The 21,771-nt window shown below is 39.8% G+C and overlaps 1 long non-coding RNA gene across 1 annotated transcript in view; it reads left to right on the top strand.

The window, feature by feature from the left end:
• Positions 1 to 21,771, top strand: part of LOC131809701 (uncharacterized) — a 172,001-nt gene that overhangs the window by 1,354 nt on the left and 148,876 nt on the right. The window contains exon 2 of the long non-coding RNA XR_009345263.1: positions 14,490 to 14,674. This is a non-coding gene — a long non-coding RNA (uncharacterized LOC131809701). The remainder of the gene's footprint in view (positions 1 to 14,489; positions 14,675 to 21,771) is intronic.

Here is a 21,771-nt window from a genome sequence, read left to right as displayed (position 1 = left end):
GGGCTCAACCATTTAAGGCTAAAAGTCCTCAAAGCAGTTTCTCTTTCGGCCCAGTTTGATAACTTGTTTTAAGAAAATAGCATTCTACGTGCCAGCATCTGTTGTAGTGCCAGGAACTACAACAGTGGGGACACAAAAGCACAGAGCAGGCCATGGAATTAGAGTTGTAAATGGGACCACTTTAATACATTATTTGTAGGCTGTTAACGCATACCTCTCCCATTCTTTCCTTCCTCAAAATTTTTTACTTCCCCTTTTAGATGCACTCACTCCTCTAACCAATTTTCAACTCACTTTTGGTCTCTTTTAAGTATATTCTGATTATAAGTTTTGTTGGTTCTACCTCCAAAATACATCTTCAGTCCATTTTCTTTTCTCCTCCTCCACTGCCAACACCCTAGTCTAATCCTCCATCTTTGCTTGCCTGGAAATCAGTCTTCTAAGAGATGGCCCAACTTCTAATCATATTGCTATCTAGCCTGTTGTCCATATAGGTATAAGAATGAACTTTAGGGACGCCTGGGTGGCTCAGTTGTTTAAGCGGCTGCCTTCCGCTCAGGTCATGATCCCAAGGTCCTGGAATCGAGTCCCACATCAGGCTCCTTGCTCGGCGGGGAGCCTGCTTCTCCCTCTGCCTCTGCGGGCCTTTCTGTCTGCCTGTGCTTGCTTGCTCTCTCTCCCTCGGTCTCTTAAAAAAAAAAAAAAAGAAAAAGAAAAAGAAAAAGAAAAAGAAAAAGAATAAGCTTTAAAAAATCCAACTTAGACCATCTCATTCTCCAGTAACTTCCCATTCTAGGTGCTGAAACAATCCAGTATCTTCAAATAACTTCCCATCTCATCTCCTGCTACTCTTACCAATGTATAGGGCTCAAGCTATGCCGCCTTTAACAACAACCTCTTCCTTGGCTCAGGTCTTCACTTAATGCTCTTCTAGGACCTGGGACATTGTTTTTCTTCTTAGTACTTGACTTCAATGGCTCCCTCTCACCCATTAGATCTCAACGTAAATATTATCTTCTGAGAGAGGCTTTCCTTGGCTACCTTAAATATTATTTTCTAATACTGTTTATTTCTTTCATAGCTTTTACAATTTGTATGTATTTAGTTTTCTTGCATTTTTTGTTTTTTGTTTTGTTTTGTTTTGTAAAATATAAACTCCAAGAGGCTTGAACTTTTGTTTCCCCACTATTGTAGTTCCTAGCACTACAACAGATCCTGGCACATGGAATGCTCAGTAAATAGTCTTCAACAAAGACTGTTGTGGATACAGTTAAATAGTTATTCGTAGGAGAGGGAAAAGAGTTTTGTTTTTTTGTAGTTCAGTATAACAATTCGATTCTTGGAAACTCTGAGATAAATCTTGATATAAATTGAATTTAGGATGCTTCCAGATGTGAGAGTTATTTATTTTCAAACACCCTTAACTCTTTAGCCAGAATAATAGAAAGCCCTAAAAATTCTGTCCAGAATAGGGTAGAAATGGCCTGTGGCACTTTTCCTTCCTGTATATTGGCTTGCTATAGAGAGGAATTTCTTTACTCATGTTTTCTACCACACTGGGTTGTTTTAAATAGGAAAGGGACCTAGATCATAGTCTCCCTCTAAGTAATGTAGCTCTAGCAAACCACCTATATGGGAGAAGAGTTGGAGCTCAGCTGGCAGAGCATTCTTTGTGTTTCCATTTCAGTGGTCTACTTACCACATTGATTTAATGCTCAAACCCACTGTTTTTCAAATAAACGGATCTTGAAATTGATTTAATATATCTTCAATGGCATTAAAAAAGGAAATAGAATAGAATATATCAAATACATAAAATGAGTAAAGGTGAGTATTATTCCAATACTCACTGGTTTCATTTATGTTATATATATAATATATATATATATATATATTATATATATATATATATATATATATTTCTTGTTCTAGGCAATGGTTCGAAAGTTTGAAATCCACAGCTTGCTATTCTCCAAAAGCACTGTGAATTTTTACATGTCTGTATCTTTGCTTTGGGTTTGTCCTCTCACTCATCTTTTTATTTTTTTATTATTTTTTTAAAAGATTTTTATTTATTTATTTGATAGAGAGAGATCACAAGTAGGTAGAGAGGCAGGCAGAGAGAGAGAGAGAGAGAAGCAGGCTCCCTGTTGAGCAGAGAGCCCAATATGGGACTCGATCCCAGGACCCTGAGATCATGACCTGAGCCGAAGGCAGTGGCTTAACCCACTGAGCCACCCAGGCACCCCTCACTCATCTTTTTAGAAAATGCTCAAATGTTACCATTTATTTGTAACTTTTTCAACCAATCTGTAACCGATAATACTTATATATAATTCTTTTTTTCACTTATCCTGTTGTACCACAGCCCCTTACATATCTGGCTTTTCCATGCCAGATGGTGGATATTTGAACACCAGGATTTTGTATTTTTTACTTTTATATTGAGAATCTAGTGCATTGTCCTGGAGTCTGCACCATTCCCACATTCCTGAATGTTGGTCCTGATGGACATGGGATCATAGCTATGTTTTGTACAACTGGGAGAACCATGATTGATTTTCTGCATCATGCACATTTATGTATTTCTCTATTTGTTCAATAAATATTTTGGGCTTCTATTCTACACTAAATATTCCAGAAACAGAGAATATATCAACCAACAAAAAGACAGAAATATCTACCTCCCTGGAGCTTATATTTTTGTGTTAATCTGATGTTACTTATTATTCTTATTTTGCCTTACTTAAGCAAATTATTAGACCACTTTTAATTCTCAACTTTCCTTCCTGTATTATTTTATCTTGAATTTGCTGATGTGATTTCCTCCCACAAATACTTCTTTCAAATTCTTCTCCTCTTTAATGTGAAGACCTGTTTAAAAATGTATTTTAAAGCCTTGTATTAGAATTGAAGATAGTTCCTTCAGGATTTCAAGAAGTCATTGTAATTCTCAAAGTGTATGTTGGGGAAGGGTAAAGGAGCAATGACATGAAAAATGTTATAAATATCTCTTTGATATGAATATTCATTAAATGATGTGGTTCTTATCATTCTGTAGTTACTTATAAGACATCAGCATAGAAAGAGACACTTTTACCTTAAAAAAAAATCCTTTGTAGAAAATGAAGGCAAAAGGTGGTGGTTTTTGTATTTAGACAAATTGGAACATCAAACATAAAAAGCCTATGTATACGTTATTCTCTTGATGTATATAGTGTCTTTCCATGATGTATTGGCCCAGCTATTAAAACCTAATACTAAAACAGATGAATAGAAAATTCATAACTCCCTGATGATATTATTATGAGTAGTTGTAATTCTTTTTAAAAATGTTTGTATTGAGCTATTTAGATAGTTACAACAAAGATATTATGAATTTGATCCATAATTATCAATTTGGTTTAAACTTATTGAGCCCTCTTAAAATATTGAATGTGGTACTTTAAAAATTTCAAGTACAAATATTGGTTATGACATTTTAACAAATTCTGCTCTAAATCATGCCATTATAATGGAAATAGTACAAAAAGTCCCAGGAATGTAAACTATAATATGGGGGCAGTGACATATCAGTGTATTTCTGAAATTAGCATTTGCTCATCTGCCACAGGAATAATGAGAATCAGGTAGCTTAATGAAAATTAAGTATTAAGCTTAATGAATATTATTTAATAAGATCTCCCTCTCTCTTGTTTCTTTCATGAAAACCTTTAATATGAAAGAAAGTCAAGCAGTTGCTTCAACCAGATACTTATGATCTCGTAGCATTTTGTGACTAAGGACATTTCAAGTGCATTGAAGTTAGTGTAGTTGCGGGAGGCCTGTGATTCCCAAAGCATGGTTTCTAGATCAACAGAGTTACCAACACCAGGGAAAATGTTAGAATCATGCAATAATGAACCCCACTCTATAGCTAATGAATTAGAATATCTGAGGTTAGGGTTCTTCATTCTTTGCTCTAACAGCCCTTCAGGTAATTCTGAAGCATGGTGAGATTTGAGAAGGACCACACCAGTCAATTTGAAGCATATCACAACCAGTGTGAGGCCAGGTGGAGTTTATGGAATGGAAGATCTATTGTTCTTTGTTTGGTTGGTTTTTTCCTATTGCTCTGTAACAAATTACTACCAGCTTAGCAGCTCAAAAAACAAACATTTTGTTAACTCTTAGTGTCCGTGGGTCAGGAGTTCAGGCACTGATTCATTGGGTGAAGTTAGCATTCACTCTGCAAGCTGGAATCAAGCTGTCAGCCTGGCCATGTTCCTTTTTGGTTGAATTCTGTGGTTGACAGAATTCAGTTTTTTGCTGAGGCAGGACTGAGTTGTCCCTCCTCTTCCTGATTGACAAATTGGGGTTACTTTCGCCTTTAAGAGGCCATCTGGCAATTCCTGCCTTCAGGCCCTGACTCTCTTATAACCTGAGAGTTTTCTTCCTCCAGGCCAGCAGAGGAAGCTTTTTGACCTTAGGGAGGGCCCTAGTCCAAATCATTCTCTTGTTCCCACCCTCTACCCCCTTTTTACTAACTAAAAATCAACCAACTGGGGACTTCAATTACATTTGATATATGTGCTGCTGAAGCGAGCACTTCATTTACATTTGGAAAGGAATACTTTCAGCTGGAGAAAATGGTTTAGGGTAAAGAGACAGAGGGTTGTTCCTGCTGAAGCTTCATAATTACTGTGACATGTCTTCAGATAAGTCTATGTCTCAGAGAACTATGGGTGTGGCTCATGGCATGTGGAGATGACAGCATCTGATAGACCAGAAACAAAGTTCTGAACCAGCTATGACCCTATTGTAGCAGAAAATTTTAATGGAGCTAGTTGCACAGATTGCCTGTGACTTTTGAGTTTCTGAGCCCTCTGTGTGAAGCCCCACACTCCAAATAGTTGCTGTTTTGCTAGTCTGGTTCCAAGAAGAGAATACTCCTACAATGAAGCCAAGCTGAGTCCAAAGGAACCCAGCAGAACCTACTAGATTGCAACTTCCATGTCATGGAAGCCAGGACCAGAAAACTTTTACTATGGTGAGCTACTGAGATATTGGGGTTGTTGATACAGCAAAAACGAAGCTGATTTGTATAAATATACGTACAGAATGATTTCTCATTCTACGACTACTACCCAGGTCAAGACATAGAACACTACCAGTGCCAGAAGTGTCCACGCATCCTTATAATCCTGTACTCTTCCTCTTTCCTGAAGGTATATGTCCTGATAATACCATAAAAAGGTTCAGTGACCTGGTTTGTAGCTTCATACACATCTGATCACACAGTATGTGTTCCCTCATGTCTGATTTCTTTTGCTCACCATTGTGGTTGCAAGATTCATCCATGTGACTATGTGTGGTAGTATTTTTTTTTTTAACTTCTATTGCTTTACTTTAGAATATTCCATTGTACAAATGTACCATAATTTGTTTAGCCAAGTTTCTGCTGTTTTACAGATCCTCTGAGAAGGAGATAATCATTCCTACCAGGAATTTTGTAGTGTTCTTTTTTCCTGTACAGTTCTCTTGACTCTTAATATTTCCTAATTTATATAAATAATTTATTTTTATCTTATTTTATATTAAGTGCATAATAATAGTTAAAACGTATTATGTTTAGCATGTGCTAAGCATTGCCTAAATGTTTTATGTGCATTATTCATTCATTCATGCATTCATTTATTCATTCAACAAATATTTGCAGACCACCTGATACTCTGTACCAAAAGTGTAGAGGTAAATAAGACAGATAAAAATCCCTGTTTCTATAGTTTTTATATTTTAGGGAATAATCTCTAATTCTTAAAAATCTATGAGGTGTATATTATTATTTCTATTTTCACAATTTGGGAAACCAAGGCACATAGCTGCTGTATTCATTTCTTGTTTATCTTTTCTACTGGACTGTAAACTCCTTATAGGCAGGAACCAGTTCCCTGTATATCCCCACAGTGTCTTGTCGAGCAGCATGCATATAATCATAATATTAATTATTTGATGATGATTAACATTTATTTCATACTTTGTATACCAGAGACAACTGAGTCTTCACAAAATCTATGCAGTTGCAATTATCATTAACGCCATTTAGAAATCAAAAAAAGGCTACAAGCCTTGTTTTGGGTCTAGATTCTTTTGCTCCGCCTTATGTGTGTTGAAATGAATCCATGGGGTTTGCGTAACTGTCATTTCTTCGTTTAGATTGCTGTAGAGAATTTTGTCCTCTGTTACCTCTAAAGCCACTATGGTATAGGCTATGCTCTTCCTATGAATGACTTTGCATAGCAAAAGAAACTTTTTCCTTTTGATGAGAAGGAGCTTCTCATTTCTTCCATTTGTGTTCTGCAACTACTCTTATTTCTACACCAAAAGAAGCAAGCATGGTAGACATTGAGTTCTTATCTAATCTCTACATGTGTTTTTCTTAGAAGAGTTGTGATGTGGGAATTATTAGTTATGCTCTAGTAGACTGTATTTAAGAATCTTAGTTGGTTTATTCACTTAGTATTACTGAGCTTCTTCCACATACAGCACTGTACTGGGCTCTGGGGAAGGGAGGAGGAAGTAGTCTCAGTTTCCACGCTAAGGAGCTCCCAACTGTTGGAGGAGGTCATAGAGAGAACGTGAGCACTGTTTGACCCTTGATCTGCTTTAGGGTAATCAGAGGCTCCTTACCCCTCTTGTCCTTAGAATATGTATTCTTCCCACTATCTCTGTAACTGGAGCCACTTCAAGAATGCGGTCTTGAGAATGTAATGTGTAGTTGAGACCATCTGGACGATATGCAACTGAACTCAGTTAAGATTTCTATAAACTTTTAAGATCCTGGCATGTGGGTGCAGAGTTTGAATTGCCCACAAGTCTTGTATGTAAGTTCCCTTGCTTATCAAACCTGTCAACTATTAGTCTGGAGAAGTCTTCCTTTTTCTCCAATCTCTCCATGCCCTGTGGGAATGGGGGTCAGTTTCAGATTTCACCCAAGAAGCTTCCAAATTTGTGAACAAACAATTGGTAAGCCAGCCAGGAGACCAGGTAAATGAATTTTGGGAAAGAGGTATGGGGACAGAATGCCCAAGTTGTTCATTAACCTCTATGTGGGGAGAAGTAGTGTGTAAGACACTTGTGGACCTCCATATGAGTACAGGGATGCTTTCAAAACGCCTGCTGGTTTGAGGTGCTTGTTTGAGGAACTGCAGATAGTGCTTTGGGGCAAAGAAGGGAAATGAATGGTTGCTGCAGTGGGCTGGACTCTACGGTAGGCTGTTCGGCCAGCAATGACAAACTAGAGACTGAAGCCAAGTTAGAAAGATGAAAGAAGAGCTGAGGTTATAAAAGGACATGTGGGTGTCCATTCCTCAGCTTCAGGGCTGGCAGATCAGGTGGGAGAGCAGGATAATAAGGTGGAGAGGTTAGTGTGCTGTTTTGCAGAACTAGGAGGGTATAGTCTGCTGTTAATTAAGTCTAAGCTCTTGTGACAAAACCTGATTGGGACACTAAGGGGTGGAACCCTGAGAAAGTAGGGAGAAGGAAGAGGAGGACATGACTGACAGTAAAACAGACAAAATGTACCATGCTGTCCGACCCCTAATACAAGCACAATAGCACAGCACAGCCCAAACAACCCCAGCCAGCAGGGCAGTCCCCAATTTAGGATGCAATCATGATGAAAGAATATACTCCCACTGAGCTTATTGATTTAGCTGCCAAGTTCCTGCAAAAGGCCCGGGAAAGTATTCCAGCATAGTTAGTGTGGCTATGGGATGTGGGGCAGGAGTGGAGGGGGGATGATGATGACATTTTTCTGATCAAGTAGGAGGCACAGAAAATGAGCAACACCACACACCCTGCCCTGTGGCAGGACCTGCATGGTGCTCTGGTGTTCAAGGTACTCGGTCTGTCATGGATCAGATTGTTCTAGCCTGCAGGAGGCCTGGCCCATCCAGGAGGATCTCTCTGGGAAAATGAAATGTTAGAAATCTATAGAGGAAGTACAACAAAATTTTAAGAAATTGGGAATGAGATAGGCCATCTGTCTTTAAAGTCCCTGATTGGGCCACATGTACTGCAGGAATGGAAACCAATATTCTCCAGTCTAAACCCAGGTTGTGGTATGGGATGCTGATATCCATGCTGAGCCTTGTCATGAGACAGAACATTTATGATGGTGGGCAATCCATTTCTGATCTGGGGGACACTGACAAATCCCAGGAAAGTACCAGCTGGGGGAAAGATCTGAGACAGAGATGGAACTTGAAAAACCAAAGGTTACCTTAATCAGCTGTAAAAGATCCTGTAAAAGTAACCTGGAAGGAAATGTGGCTTGACCTGGCTACTGGGACTCCAACTGGAAAGGTAGACTGACAACTCAATGCTGTTTTGGTCAGCCTGTAGAAAACCTTAAAACCTAAAAAATAGTTCAAACCTGTCCTATCTGCCCCTCCCATCCCTCATGCCCTCATCTGCTCCAGGAGAGGCCTTAGGGATATAGTCTTATTTGGGGAAGGTGCATCCCAACCCCAAGTATATGATGCAGGCAAATATTGCCTCTAGGGGAGAGCCAGTGAGGATGATCTGAGAACTCCTATTGAGTTGACTATTCACTGATTCCCAGAAATAAACAAAAGGTGATGGCTCTGGTTGACACTGGGGTCAAATGTATGCTAATACCTGGTAACTCTTTGACATTTCATGGCCTGATCCTCGCCATCTGTGGTTACAGAAAATAAATGGTTATGGTCAGGAAGTTCCCTTTAACATTGTAAGTCAGGCATTTCCCCCCACAAAAATAGGAGGTTTTAATCTAATACCAGAGAGCATTTCGGGCAAGAGTATCCTACAAGATTTGCAAACGTCTGCGGGTGAATTCTGCCTCAGGGTTGGAGTAATCAAGCCAGTGGTGAAGGAAAACTCCAACTGGGAACCAGTAAGTCTACTGCCCATGTGAAAAATGGTAACTGACAAACAATATAAATTGCCTCAGGGCCTGAGGAAATAGGAAAAACTGTTCCAAAACTGCACCCCAAGTGGTTATTCTGCACTCTGCCTATAGCACTTTCCGTAACCCCATATGGCCAGTGAAAAGTCTGATGACTCACGGAGGATGACTGTGAACGGCTGAGAACTGAACAAGGTAGTGCCCCATCCACGCAGCTGTGCCCAGCATTGCCACCATCTTAGATGCTTGGCTGTGATCCTATGAGTGTACTATGTTATACCAGACCTAATAAAAACTATTTTCAGTATACCCTTGGCTGATGAATCACAAGATCAATTTGCCTTCACATGGGAGGGACAACAACGGACCTTTCTTACTTTCTTTCTATTTTTTAAAATTTAATTAAATTTTATTTACATTCAGTTAACATATAGTGTATTATTAGATTCAGAGGTAGCATCACCCAGTGACCCCATCCCTTCATCCCCTTCCCCTCCAGCAACCCTGTTTGTTTCCTGTGGTTAAGAGTCTTTTTTGGTTTGTCTCCTTTTCTGATTTTGTCTTGTTTTATTTTTCTTTCCCTTCCTCTACACTCTTCTGTTTTGTTTGTTAAATTCTCCATATGAGTGAAATCATATGATAATTTTCTTTCTCTCTTTCACTTAGCATAATACCCTCTAGCTCCATCCATGTCACTGCAAAGTTTCTTTTCTTTTTTTAAAGATTTATTTATTTATTTATTTATTTATTTATTTTGGGGGGAGGGAGAGAGCATGAAGAGGAAGGGCAGAGGGAGAAGGAGAGAGGAAAACACAAGCAGACTCTGTGCTGAGCATGGAACCCCATGGCACTGAGATCAGCACCTGAGCCAAAACCAAGAGTCTGATGCTTAACCCACTGTGCCACCCTGGAGCCCCAACAATGGACCTTTTAAATGTTTTCTCAGGTCAACTGGTACAACCCCACAATATATCATGAGACCTGTCCCTGTTCTCCTTCCCCACATCAGTAAAACAAGCCCATTACATTGATGATATAACGTTCACATGTGAAGACTTACCTTTGCCATAGCACATTGTGCAGACTTTGCTGGAACATCTGTGAAAGAGATTTTTTATGAAATCATAAAAAGTTCAAGACTGAGATACCACCATGAAGTTTTTAAGAGTCATATGTTTGGGTAAAATGTGTGCTGTCCCAGAAGCTATGACTGATGACATGCGGGCCTGTCCAACCCCTAAGAGCACAAAAGAGATGCAAGCCTTTGAAGGGATTTGGGGGTTTTGGAGGACTTTTATTCTCCACATGGCATCATGTCACCATCCCTTATACCACTTGGTAGGAAGTACATGTGAAGCTGGTGATCAGAGCAGCAAGCAGCCTTTGGAAAGCAAAAAAACCTAACGAAACAGATTAAAGCTCTGAACATCTCTCAAGTAGGGCCACTTGAATTAGGTATGTCTGTGACTCTGTAAGGCATGGGTTGGGCACCACAGCAGAGACAACAAAAGGAGAGCATGCTCTTTTGATTTGGTCCGAGGTTTGAAAGAGGGCAGAAAACTGATAAATTCCCTGAGAGCACCAGCTCCTTGTGATGTACTCAGTGTTCCTCCATGTAGACCCCTTCACAAAGGAACAGCATATCATAATAAGAACTACCTTTCCTATCAAGGGGTGGGTTGAGAATATGTTCCATCAGCCCATCTCTAGCATGGCTCAAAGTTCCACATTGCAGAAGAGGAGCACTTTGTGCACCACTGTCTCTAGAAACTCAGATTCTACGGGGTCCTGTAGAATATGTAGGTCCTCCAAATATCCCACCAATTTCCTCTGGTACCTGTGAAGAGAATCAGGGGAAATTCCCACTGGTGCCTAGAATGCATGGATCTAGTCAGGTATCTGGATAGAAACAGGAACAAACCACAGCAGCCAATGGGCTAAACTCAGAGCCATTTAGCTGGTGATCATTAATCTTTTGCATGGACAGTTGAGCTGTTCTAACTCTATGGCTTTGATAGTGGGTATCTAAGTGACAGGCCATGATTAGGCCCTTGTGGAGTCAGGATATGTGGAAAGACATTTGAGTTTTCCTGCAAGAGTCTGAGGAAATCCTCACTATCTTCTATATTCTGACTCATAAAGTGCTGACTTCCCCTGGCAATCAGAGAGCTGATGACCTAGGTTAGTCAAGTCCTAGCAACTGATCCTTCAGGAGACAGCAGATTGGGTGCATAGAAAGAATGGCTACTGCAGTGCTTGGGAGAAATGATGTATTGCTAGGGATGCTGAATTGCCCTTGAAATATAGTGACTTGATAAATGCAATAACAGCATGTCCTGTGTGCTCTAAACAATGCTCAAGGCAACTGCCAAAGGAGCCTGGGGCTATCCACTGAAGTTCCCAACTGGTGAGAGACTGGCAAGTTGATTATACTGGTACTCCTCACACTGAGCATTCTCAACATGCTTTGGTTTGTGTGGCTACTGTGTCTTGACCAAGTTTTCCTCTCCCCGTATCCCAACCAAGCTGCTATTATTAGGGGATTAGACAACCCGAATCCCATATGTGGATACCCTCATCAAACAGACAGTGATTGGGGGTCACATTTCAGAGGTCATAGTATGCAAAATTGAGCAAAAGACATTGAATGGAAGTTCCATTTACCCTATAACCTGTAAGCAGCAGGGATGGTAGAAAGGAAAAATGGAATATTAGAGCAGCGGATTAAATTATTAATAGGTAAAAACCTCACATTAACTGGGTGGATTAACGTACTGCCCCAAGCTATAATACATTTTAATGCTCAAACAAAAGGGCCTGTTGCTTCATATGCCAGACTGTGAACCCTTCCCAAGACACCCAACAATTCAAAGGTATGGAAGTCTCAGGAAATATCCATTGTGCATACCTTCACCAAGGATCAACATGCTGTGCTGCTGAGAACGCCAAGCCCTATAATGCCTGGGAAAAGCATGGTTTACTGGAATTTGCAATGAGATGTCACCAGGATAGGTGACTTACTTTGCATCCCTGGGCAAAGGGAAACTATTCAATTTCTAATCCTTTTGTCTGGCTGCAAGCTAGGTGGGACACGCATCACTGAAAAAGGGGGAAGGGGTCCTGGTCTGGCAAATTCCACCCTCAGTCTGTCTTCTCCTGCCTGACAGTGCTGCCTTCCCAAGCCAACATGTATAGTATGCACAACTAGGTCAAATTCCTAAAGCTGCAGCTATAATAACATGTAAGGATCAGGCCACAAATATGATTCTTAAAAAAGGGGAAGACGTTACATGCAATTTCCTACTAAACATCTGTCTTTTTGACCTTAGATTTCTGCTGCTCCTGTGGTGTCTGGTCATGGACTGGGTATCAAATGGAAGTAACTTTTTTTTTTTAAATTAATTTTTTATTTTTTATAAACATATATTTTTATCCCCAGGGGTACAGGTCTGTGAATCACCAGGTTTACACACTTCACAGCACTCACCAAAGCACATACCCTCCCCAATGTCCATAATCCCACCCCCTTCTCCCAAACCCCCTCCCCCCAGCAACCTTCAGTTTGTTTTGTGAGATTAAGAGTCACTTATGGTTTGTCTCCCTCCCAATCCCATCTTGTTTCATTGATTCTTCTCCTACCCACTTAAGCCCCCATGTTGCATCACCACTTCCTCATATCAGGGAGATCATATGATAGCTGTCTTTCTCTGCTTGACTTATTTCGCTAAGCATGATACGCTCTAGTTCCATCCATGTTGTCGCAAATGGCAAGATTTCATTTCTTTTGATGGCTGCATAGTATTCCATTGTGTATATATACCACATCTTCTTGATCCATTCATCTGTTGATGGACATCTAGGTTCTTTCCATAGTTTGGCTATTGTGGACATTGCTGCTATAAACATTTGGGTGCACGTGCCCCTTTGGATCACTATGTTTGTATCTTTAGGGTAAATACCCAATAGTGCAATTGCTGGGTCATAGGGCAGTTCTATTTTCAACATTTTGAGGAACCTCCATGCTGTTTTCCAGAGTGGCTGCACCAGCTTGCATTCCCACCAACAGTGTAGGAGGGTTCCCCTTTCTCTGCATCCTCGCCAGCATCTGCCATTTCTTGACTTGTTTATTTTAGCCATTCTGACTGGTGTGAGGTGATATCTCATTGTGGTTTTGATTTGTATTTCCCTGATGTAACTTTTTTTTTTAAAAAAGATTTTATTTATTTATTTGACAGAGAGAGATCACAAATAGTCAGAGAGGCAGGCAGAGAGAGAGAGGGGAAGCAGGCTCCCCACAGAGCAGAGAGCCTGATGCAGGGCTCGATCCCAGGAACCTGAGATTGTGACCTGAGCTGAAGGCAGAGGCTTTAACCCACTGAGCCACCCAGGCGCCCTGGAAGTAACTTTCTGCAGTGGGCCCACTCATAACATTGAATTGTTAACCAGAAGAGTCCTAAAATACCACCAATAAAGCCATGGGCGGCTAGTCACATTTAGGATGGGTTCATGTAGGTTACCTTGGATCATGGACATTTGAGCACCATCCCTATGTTGGAAATAGAAGAATCACTCTAGATATAAGGAGCCCAGTTTTACCAGGAATATGGGATGGATATCACTGGAACTTTGTAGTCATCCTGTCACTTAAAGAATAGTGACAAGTTTGGCACTGATTGGTCACACTGTCTGGGTATTTATTGGTAGACTTGAATGTGACCACATGGAACTGTGACATAAATCCTTGGCTGTGGTTTCCACCTGGCTGTTTGGGTCACTGCAACCTAGGTTTTTCCTGGGCACAGGGGAGAATCTACCCTCCTGGTAGTGAAAATTGCCAATATTCCTCTACTCAAGGCCAGATGGGCATATTCTATTTTCCACTGGTATAATCATTTGGCTGTTTTCTTTGTCCCCTCCAGTGACCTGGAAGACCAATACACAGAAGCCCTTGCCACATTCACCCAACGAAGCCTGTCTTTACTGAATACTGAAATGTCCTTTTTTTTTTAAAAGATTTTATTAATTTATTAGAGAGAGAGAGAGAATGAGTAAGTGAGAGAGAGAGAGAGAGAGCATGAGCAGGGTGCCAGAGGAAGAGGGACAAGCAGCCTCCCTGCTGAGTAGCGAGCCCAACATTGGGGCTGAATCCCAAGACCCATGAGATCATGACCCGAACAAAAGACAGATGCTTAATTGACTGAGACATACCAGTGCTCCAAACACTGAAATGTCTTGAATGAGAAAAGCTGTCTTCCAAAATAGGACAGCTTTGGACATCACTACTGCCTTGCAAAGAAGCACCTGTGTCATGATCCAAAACGAAGGTTGTATGTTCATACCTGATAAATCTGCTAATGTGTCATCTTTCTTAAAACATAAGAGGACACAGTGAACACCCTGAGTGATGCAATCCCAAGCCTAGGGGACTTAGTAAATCAGTAGTTCAGATCATGGAGCTCTTGGTAGAAAAAGTTGTCCCTGATTGGGGGATTTTTGTTTTCTAAATACGTGTTTTCTCTTGCCTATGACTGTATTGCTGCTGTGGTATCTGCCTCCTTAGCCACCAAAGGAGCTACCTCCATGTCAAGGAACCCCCTTGCTGACTGCTCAGGGCATGCTGCAGAGGACGGAGGGACATGAGATGATAAGAGCCGGTCTAGAGGAGTGGAGTATTGGAGGAGGTCATTGAGAGGAGATGACTGCTGATTGACCAGGGAACTGGACCTTGGCAATGAGGGAACCCAGGTAAGGCTTCTATATAAACTTCCAAGATTCTGGCTGGCAGGTGAGCAGATCTATTCATTTCACCACTGCCCAAGGCAGGCATTGTAAGTTCCCTTGCTTATCACACCTTGCACCTACCAATCTGGAATGGCTGGCCTGTTTCTTCGGTCTCTCCTTGCCTTCAACAAATGATAGCCTGTTTTAGATTTCGCCCCCAAACCTCTCAGGGGTGCAAACCAACAACAATGCAAAGAGCTCATAATCCATTTTGAAGTCCTTTCACCCAGGCTTATCTATGGCTTTTAAATAATGCTGAGTGCCGTTCTCAAAAATTTGAGAGAATAATTCTTGCATTGTCCAAATATCTTTCCTACCTGGCTCTGCAAATATTTAATTTGCTCAGAACTTTGTTGCTGTTTTGAGGAACTATTCTGTTACTCTTGTGATGAATATTGTTATGTTCTCTGCTTAGTGTTATATGCCTTAGGATACTATTGGATAGTGTAATGACCATTCTTAAGAATTCAATTAATTTTCACTTTCATATATATTAAAGGCCTTTCTAAAGTGTTATGAAATGACAATATAATTGCTACTGTTGTTATTATTGAGCTGATTGTTTCTCTGCATAGTCAACATAAGGAAATACCTGGATGATTGGATCCATTCTTGAAATGTCCATTGACTTGAAGACTTTTTCCAAGGACAGGAAGCAAAATTTAGTGTGTGCTTCTAAGCTTCTCTTTATAGTCTCAAGTATGGTTTACAGCCTCAAGCATGGTTGTCCTTTCTGACAGAACTACCTTTTATCTTCTTTTTACAAGATAAGATTGATCTATTTTTTAAGCTAATACACCACTGGCTTTATATCCTTGTTGTAGGCTTTGGGAATAGGTTAAAGCCTCTTTGTGTTGCATTATTTACTGTGCAGCTACATTAAAAAATACAATGAGTACACTGAAATTAATAACTCTAGAAGGGTGCAAAGTGATACTATTCATACTCAATTATAGAGATGATCTATTACGTTAATATAATAGTGATGCTATTCGAATGCAATATGGTGAAAAAAAATAAAGTGGCAGGCTAACAGAATTTCAGTTTTTGAATTTAGGAAAAAAAAGATAAATGGTTAGCAGGCCTGGTTAATAGCGCAAGTGCATATGCTATAAGCTCTTATTTCAATGTCAACTTTTAGCAAGGACACCAGGCAAATGAACTTGAATATCCATTTGATTTACTAGCTTCTTACAAACTGAAATAAGCTTTTATATACTTTGGAAAGAATTGCTAGCAGAAAGGATAAGAGTGTGGGTTTTAATGGAGGTAATCCTCTAAGAAGTTACTCCTTAGCAGTTAGAAATACAGAAAAGCAAGATAAACTTGAAATAAGCCTGATAAATCCTATCTCACTCATTGTCTTCACTTAATAGGTACTTTGCATCTGGATTAAACTGTGCTCTCAGTAGTCACTCTGAGAAATCCTATTCTTTATACATTTTCCTTCCTCCCCTCTTCTTATTGAACTAATGACTACTTTCCCACCTACGGTTTATGAATGAAGTCACTGAATGCAATTATTGGGTAAAGTTCTTGGATTAAGATCATGGATCTCTAATGAGCCTTCATGTTCTATAAATGGTGATTCTCAGACCTGCCTATAGCTTGTTAGAAATACACGTGCCTTCGTCTCTCTCCCATAAATTTTGATTCTATATATCTGGGAGGAACCAGGACATACATAGTTTATGATACATGAACAGGATTAAGAATCCTTACCATTGTTGGTTCAAAGTACATTTTCTAAAGAGGTGAGAATTTTTTAAAAAATTAAGTATATTTAAACATTGATTTGAATTTACATTATTTTATATAGTATGTATATAAAATTAATTTTTATTATCCAGGTATACCTGTGTGCTATATAAGAAAATACAGAAGCAAAAAGAACAAAATAACTTCAACTATGACTATTGTTAAATATTCTAAAACATACAAAGAGGCATTGATTGCTTAACTCTAGTAATAGGGCATTTGCCTTTGCAATTGAAGCAGAAATCCAAAGGTACTCAGTAGAGTTGTTTTTCTTGTGTATTGGGTATTTGTCAAACGGTATTCTTTACTGAAGGGAGAGCTCTTCCATCCTTTCTTCCTCTACCCAAATATTTTCTTTTCTTTTCTCTTCTCTTCTCTTCTTTTATTTTCTTTCAAGGAATTGGCATATATGAGATTAGCAAAAGCTAATCATGGACTTTTGGAATGATCAGTTCTGGAGACATACCAAACTGGTGATGACAATGTATTCATCTGTTCATTTATCTATCCAACAAACATTTGTTGAGTACCTATTAATATGCCAGACACTATGCTGGTGTTGTTGGTATTCAACCCCTCCCTGGAGAAACTTCACACTCTAGTATGGGATATAGAAAAACAAAACAGACAAATACTATGGCATATTGTTTATGTGCTATGAGAGATGTATGTACACGATGTGTTTAGTGCACAGACAGGGGATATGTAGGTCAAAATAGAGAATCAGGGAGGATGAATATAAAGAAGGGATATGAAAGTAGGGTATCAGCGCTGGAAGATACTTATACATAGCCATTTGATGATTTTGGAAATCTTTATCAGGGGGTATAGATGTCTTTTTTTTTTTTTTTAAGATTTTACCTATTCATTTGTGAGAGAGAGAGAGAGAGAGCGAGCACTCACAAGCAGGGGGAATAGCAGGTAAAGGGAGAAACAGGCTGCCCATGGAGTAGGGAGCGTGATGCAGGACTTGATACCAGGACCCTGGGATCACGACCCAAACTGAAGGCTGACGCTCTACGGACTGAACCACCTAGGCATCTATCCCTATAGCTATCTTTACATACTGTATTTATTGCCTAGAGTGGAGATCAAGAAGCTCTTCTTGGGGGCGCCTGGGTGGCTCAGTGGGTTGAAGCCTCTGCTTTCGGCTCAGGTCATGATCCCAGGGTCCTGGGATCGAGCCCCGCATCGGGCTCTCTGCTCTGCGAGAGGCCTGCTTCCTCCTGCTTCCTGCCTCTCTGCTTACCTGTGATTTCTCTCTGTCAAATAAATAAATAAAATCTTAAAAAAAAAAAATAAGCTCTTCTTGTTCTCTGATGTTCCTTTCTTCTCGGGTAGTATTTTACTCTTTTTCATAGATACATTATCTTTAATTGTTTTTCCAGGGTTTTAGTAATATTTGGAATATTTCTTTTCCCTGCATACTTTCTGTTTCTTCTGAGAAGCATTTTTATTGTTTGTTTTGGTCCCTATCTTTTTTTTTTTTTTTTTAAAGATTTTATTTATTTATTTGACAGAGAGAAATGACAAGTAGGCAGATAGGCAGGCAGAGAGAGAGAGAGGGAAGCAGGCTCCCTGCTGAGCAGAGAGCCCGATGTGGGACTCGATCCCAGGACCCCGAGATCATGACCCGAGCTGAAGGCAGCGGCTTAACCCACTGAGCCACCCAGGCGCCCTGTTTTGGTCCCTATCTTTAAAGGTAGAGATCAGATTGTTCTGATCCTGCAATCTCCTGCTGGACACCACTGCTCGAAAGTGCAGGGGTAAGAACACTGGGGCTGCAGCAGTCACTATATTCACTGGAGAGAAACGGTTGTCCAGCTTATGTGGTTGGATAATGGTGGGATAACTTTTTCACCGATTTTCATATCTTGGCTTTATTATCTCCCATACCTCAGGCAAGGGTGACAGGGTTGCAGTTCTAGGGTATAATAGGGTTCTCACTCCTCCCATTACCTGCTTTGTATTCTGTCTGCTGTCAGTTACCAAGAGTCAAGTATTTACTTTCTGACTTCAAAATATTTGTTACTTTTCTCCAACTCTCCTGTTCTCTTTGTCTTTGTAACCTTATGTCTTAAAACCAAACAAATAAAACACCACTATTATGATAGGGTTTCAGGAAAGGGAGAAAGTGAATTCATGTATTCTGTCTGCCCTTTGACCTGCACTAAGTGCCTTGTTTTTATAGGATCCTGTGCTAAGAATTTAATTAATAATAATTCTAAGTAACTGGCATTATTCTTATATTACTTTTGCAGACGAGGGAAGTAATTTCAGAGAGATTAAGTGGCAAATGAACTAGCAAATGGTAGAGCTGTGGCTAGGAAGGAGCTCTTCAACCTGTGGAGTGGTTCACACAGATTATAAGGTGGCTTTGGGGCTAGCACTGCTGTAACAAATAAACTCCTTCTCCTGCCACTTATCAGGGTTCACCCTGAACCCAAACCTGGCTCTGGGGACGATGACAGTGAGGACTGGTGAAGGGAAGGGCTGAGCACAGAATTCCATCAGAGAAGCCTTGTTCTGTAGAGAGCAGACTTTTATCAACTCTGTCATCACTGTGGATCGGACTGTTTTCTGACATAAATTCTTTCTTTGAGGAACTTGACAAAGTTGCATTTTGATGATCTATTTTAGTATTTTGCTAATTATGAAATGCAGGCCACCTGCTTTCAAAAGAAGGCGCTGGAATGGAGAATAATAGAGATGTAAATATGGTGCCTTTTATGGGCAAAAGCAGATTTTTTAGCAGCATGTTTTAAAAAAATTAGAAATTTAACAGCTGTTTTGCGAAATAAGTGAAATGCTTCCGTATTGCTAAAGAATATGCACAGGTAATTAATTTTGAAGTAAAACTTGTGGCCTCATTTGACTGTATTACCATCACTAAATTAATTAATAAACTAATTTTATCTGTCAAATTATTGACTACATTCTAAACCTCTGCTCACTAAAAACACGGTTTTTTTTTAATGAAAGGTAAATATAAATTAACAAGACCAATTTTCTTTTTTAAAAAACTATTTATACTTGAAAGAGAGCATATGTGAGTGGGGAGGGGCAGAGGGAGAGAAACTCAAGCAGGCTCCCTGCTGAGCGGGGAGCCCTACTGTGGGCTTGATCCCATGACCCTGAGATCGTGACCTGAGCAGAAATCAAGCTTCAGATGTTTAACCAACTGAGCCATCCAGGCATCCCAACAAGACCAATTTTCTTTTGTAGTTTGTGAAGTGACATAGTTTTATGTATATAACTGATATGAAATGGGATATGTATTACTTTTTCTGTAAGTGATGACTAGGTATATGAAGTGTTATGAGATGAGATTTTGGAGGATATGATATTTATACATTAGACGTAGAAGTTTGGAGTAGAGAAAGATTTTTATGCCCAGATGTTCTCCAACTTACGATGGTTGGACTCCTAATTTTTCCACTTTACAACGGTGCGAAAGTGATAGGCACTCAGTAGAAACTGCACTTCAGATTTTGAATTTTGATATTTTCCCAGGCAACAGCTTGCCGTACAATACTTATGTGACTCTAGGCAGCAGCAGCCACAGCTCCCAGCCAGCCACGTGATCATGAGGGGAAACAACCGATGCACTGACAGCCGTGTGTATTTTTCACTTTCAGTACAGTATTCAGTAAATTACATGAGATATTCACTACTTTATTATAAAATAGGTCTTGTTTGCCCAACTGTAGGCTGATGCACTCTGAGCACACTTAAGGTAGGCCAGGCTAAGCCATGATGTTTGGTAGGCTAGGGGTATTAAATGCATTTTTGACCTATGATGTTTTCAACGTAGGAGGAGTTCATCAGGATACAACTGCTTTGTAAGTCGAGGAAGATCTCAACACCAAACTGAAAATATAAAAGAGTAAAATGAGATCACTGAAAAATCACATCTCTTCCTACCAAGGTTTCCATAATTTCCATGCAAATTTCTCAGCCAGCAAGCAGTTTACTTTGCCTTGTATATACAGAATGTTTTTATCTTCCTCCTAAATTCACCTGTTGAAGCCCTAACTCCTAATTAGGATAGGTATCTCCAATGGTATTCGGAGATGGGGCCTTTGAAAGTTTATGAGGGTTATATTAATTAATGAGGGTGGTGAAGGTCTCATGAGGGGCTTAGTGGCCTCATAAGAAGGGAGAGAGGCAGAAACAGAGACAGATTGCTATCTCTCCCTCATGTGAGTTTACAGTCAGAAGGTGGTGACTTACAAGGGAAGAAGAGAGCTCTTACCAGAACCTGACCATGCTGGTTACCCTGATCTTGGACTTTCAGCCTCTGGAACTATGAAAAAAATAAGTGACTATATTTAAGTCATTCAGTCCAGGGTATTCTGTTAGGACAGCCTAGGCTGACCAATAGACCCCTCAACATTGTTTTCTGTCTTGTTCCAAGCCTCCTCTGTTCTCAGTATAAAATGCACCCCATGGAACCTGACAAAATTCCTCCTCTTAATACTTGGTAACCCTCTATGTCCAAATTTCAAAGAAAAATTGAAAATCCAGATTTTTATGTGAAGTTGTCTGGTACTTTTTTTTTAATTCCCTAGTATTTTTAATATTGACACAACATTCTGTAATGTATTTAATATTGACCCAACATTCTGTAATGCAATGTATTTCTATGCCAGTTACCCACAAACAGCAAGTTTACAAATTACGTTTCAATGTGTATGTCATATCTCCTGAACTCGTTGAAGGGTATGTCTGTCATATTTTTATTTTCTGGTTCCCAAGGTCTAAAGGATTGGTAATCAAATAATATGTATTATTACTGATGCTGAATCTACTTGCTCTTTCTCTAACCTCTCTCTTCTTCAGGTAAAACATTCCCATTACATTAATCTCTCTATTATTTATTTATTTATTTATTTTATTTCATTAATTATCCTTTGATTTCTCAGATTTTGGTGAACTTCTGTTAGGAGCCATAGTGGATGAAACCTGACTGTCCATACTTATCACTTTTTAACCATAAACTTTTTGACCCAAAGGTGGGAGCATTGGCATGGAAGTCTGTTTTTACATGATGGAATCAACAGATGCTAGATATAAGGAGGGCTCCCCTCCAATTCTACATTTTCCTTTTATTTTCATCACCCACTATCTTGACTGATATTTCAACAGTACTGCTCTGTTACTGCTCTGTGGTCCAATTTCTCTTGCTCTCAGTGGGAAGGCTTCTCTTTTATTTATCTATTTGTTCCTATTATGGAGAAATTAAGCTTTAAGTGGCTATACACCTGTTTATTCATTCTGCGAGTGGTATTGCTCACTGTCAG

This window comes from Mustela lutreola, chromosome 10, assembly GCF_030435805.1.
Source record: "Mustela lutreola isolate mMusLut2 chromosome 10, mMusLut2.pri, whole genome shotgun sequence".
NCBI lineage: Eukaryota > Metazoa > Chordata > Mammalia > Carnivora > Mustelidae > Mustela > Mustela lutreola.
The sequence above is the reverse complement of the archived record's forward strand: the minus strand, read 5'-3'. Positions and strand labels throughout refer to the sequence as shown.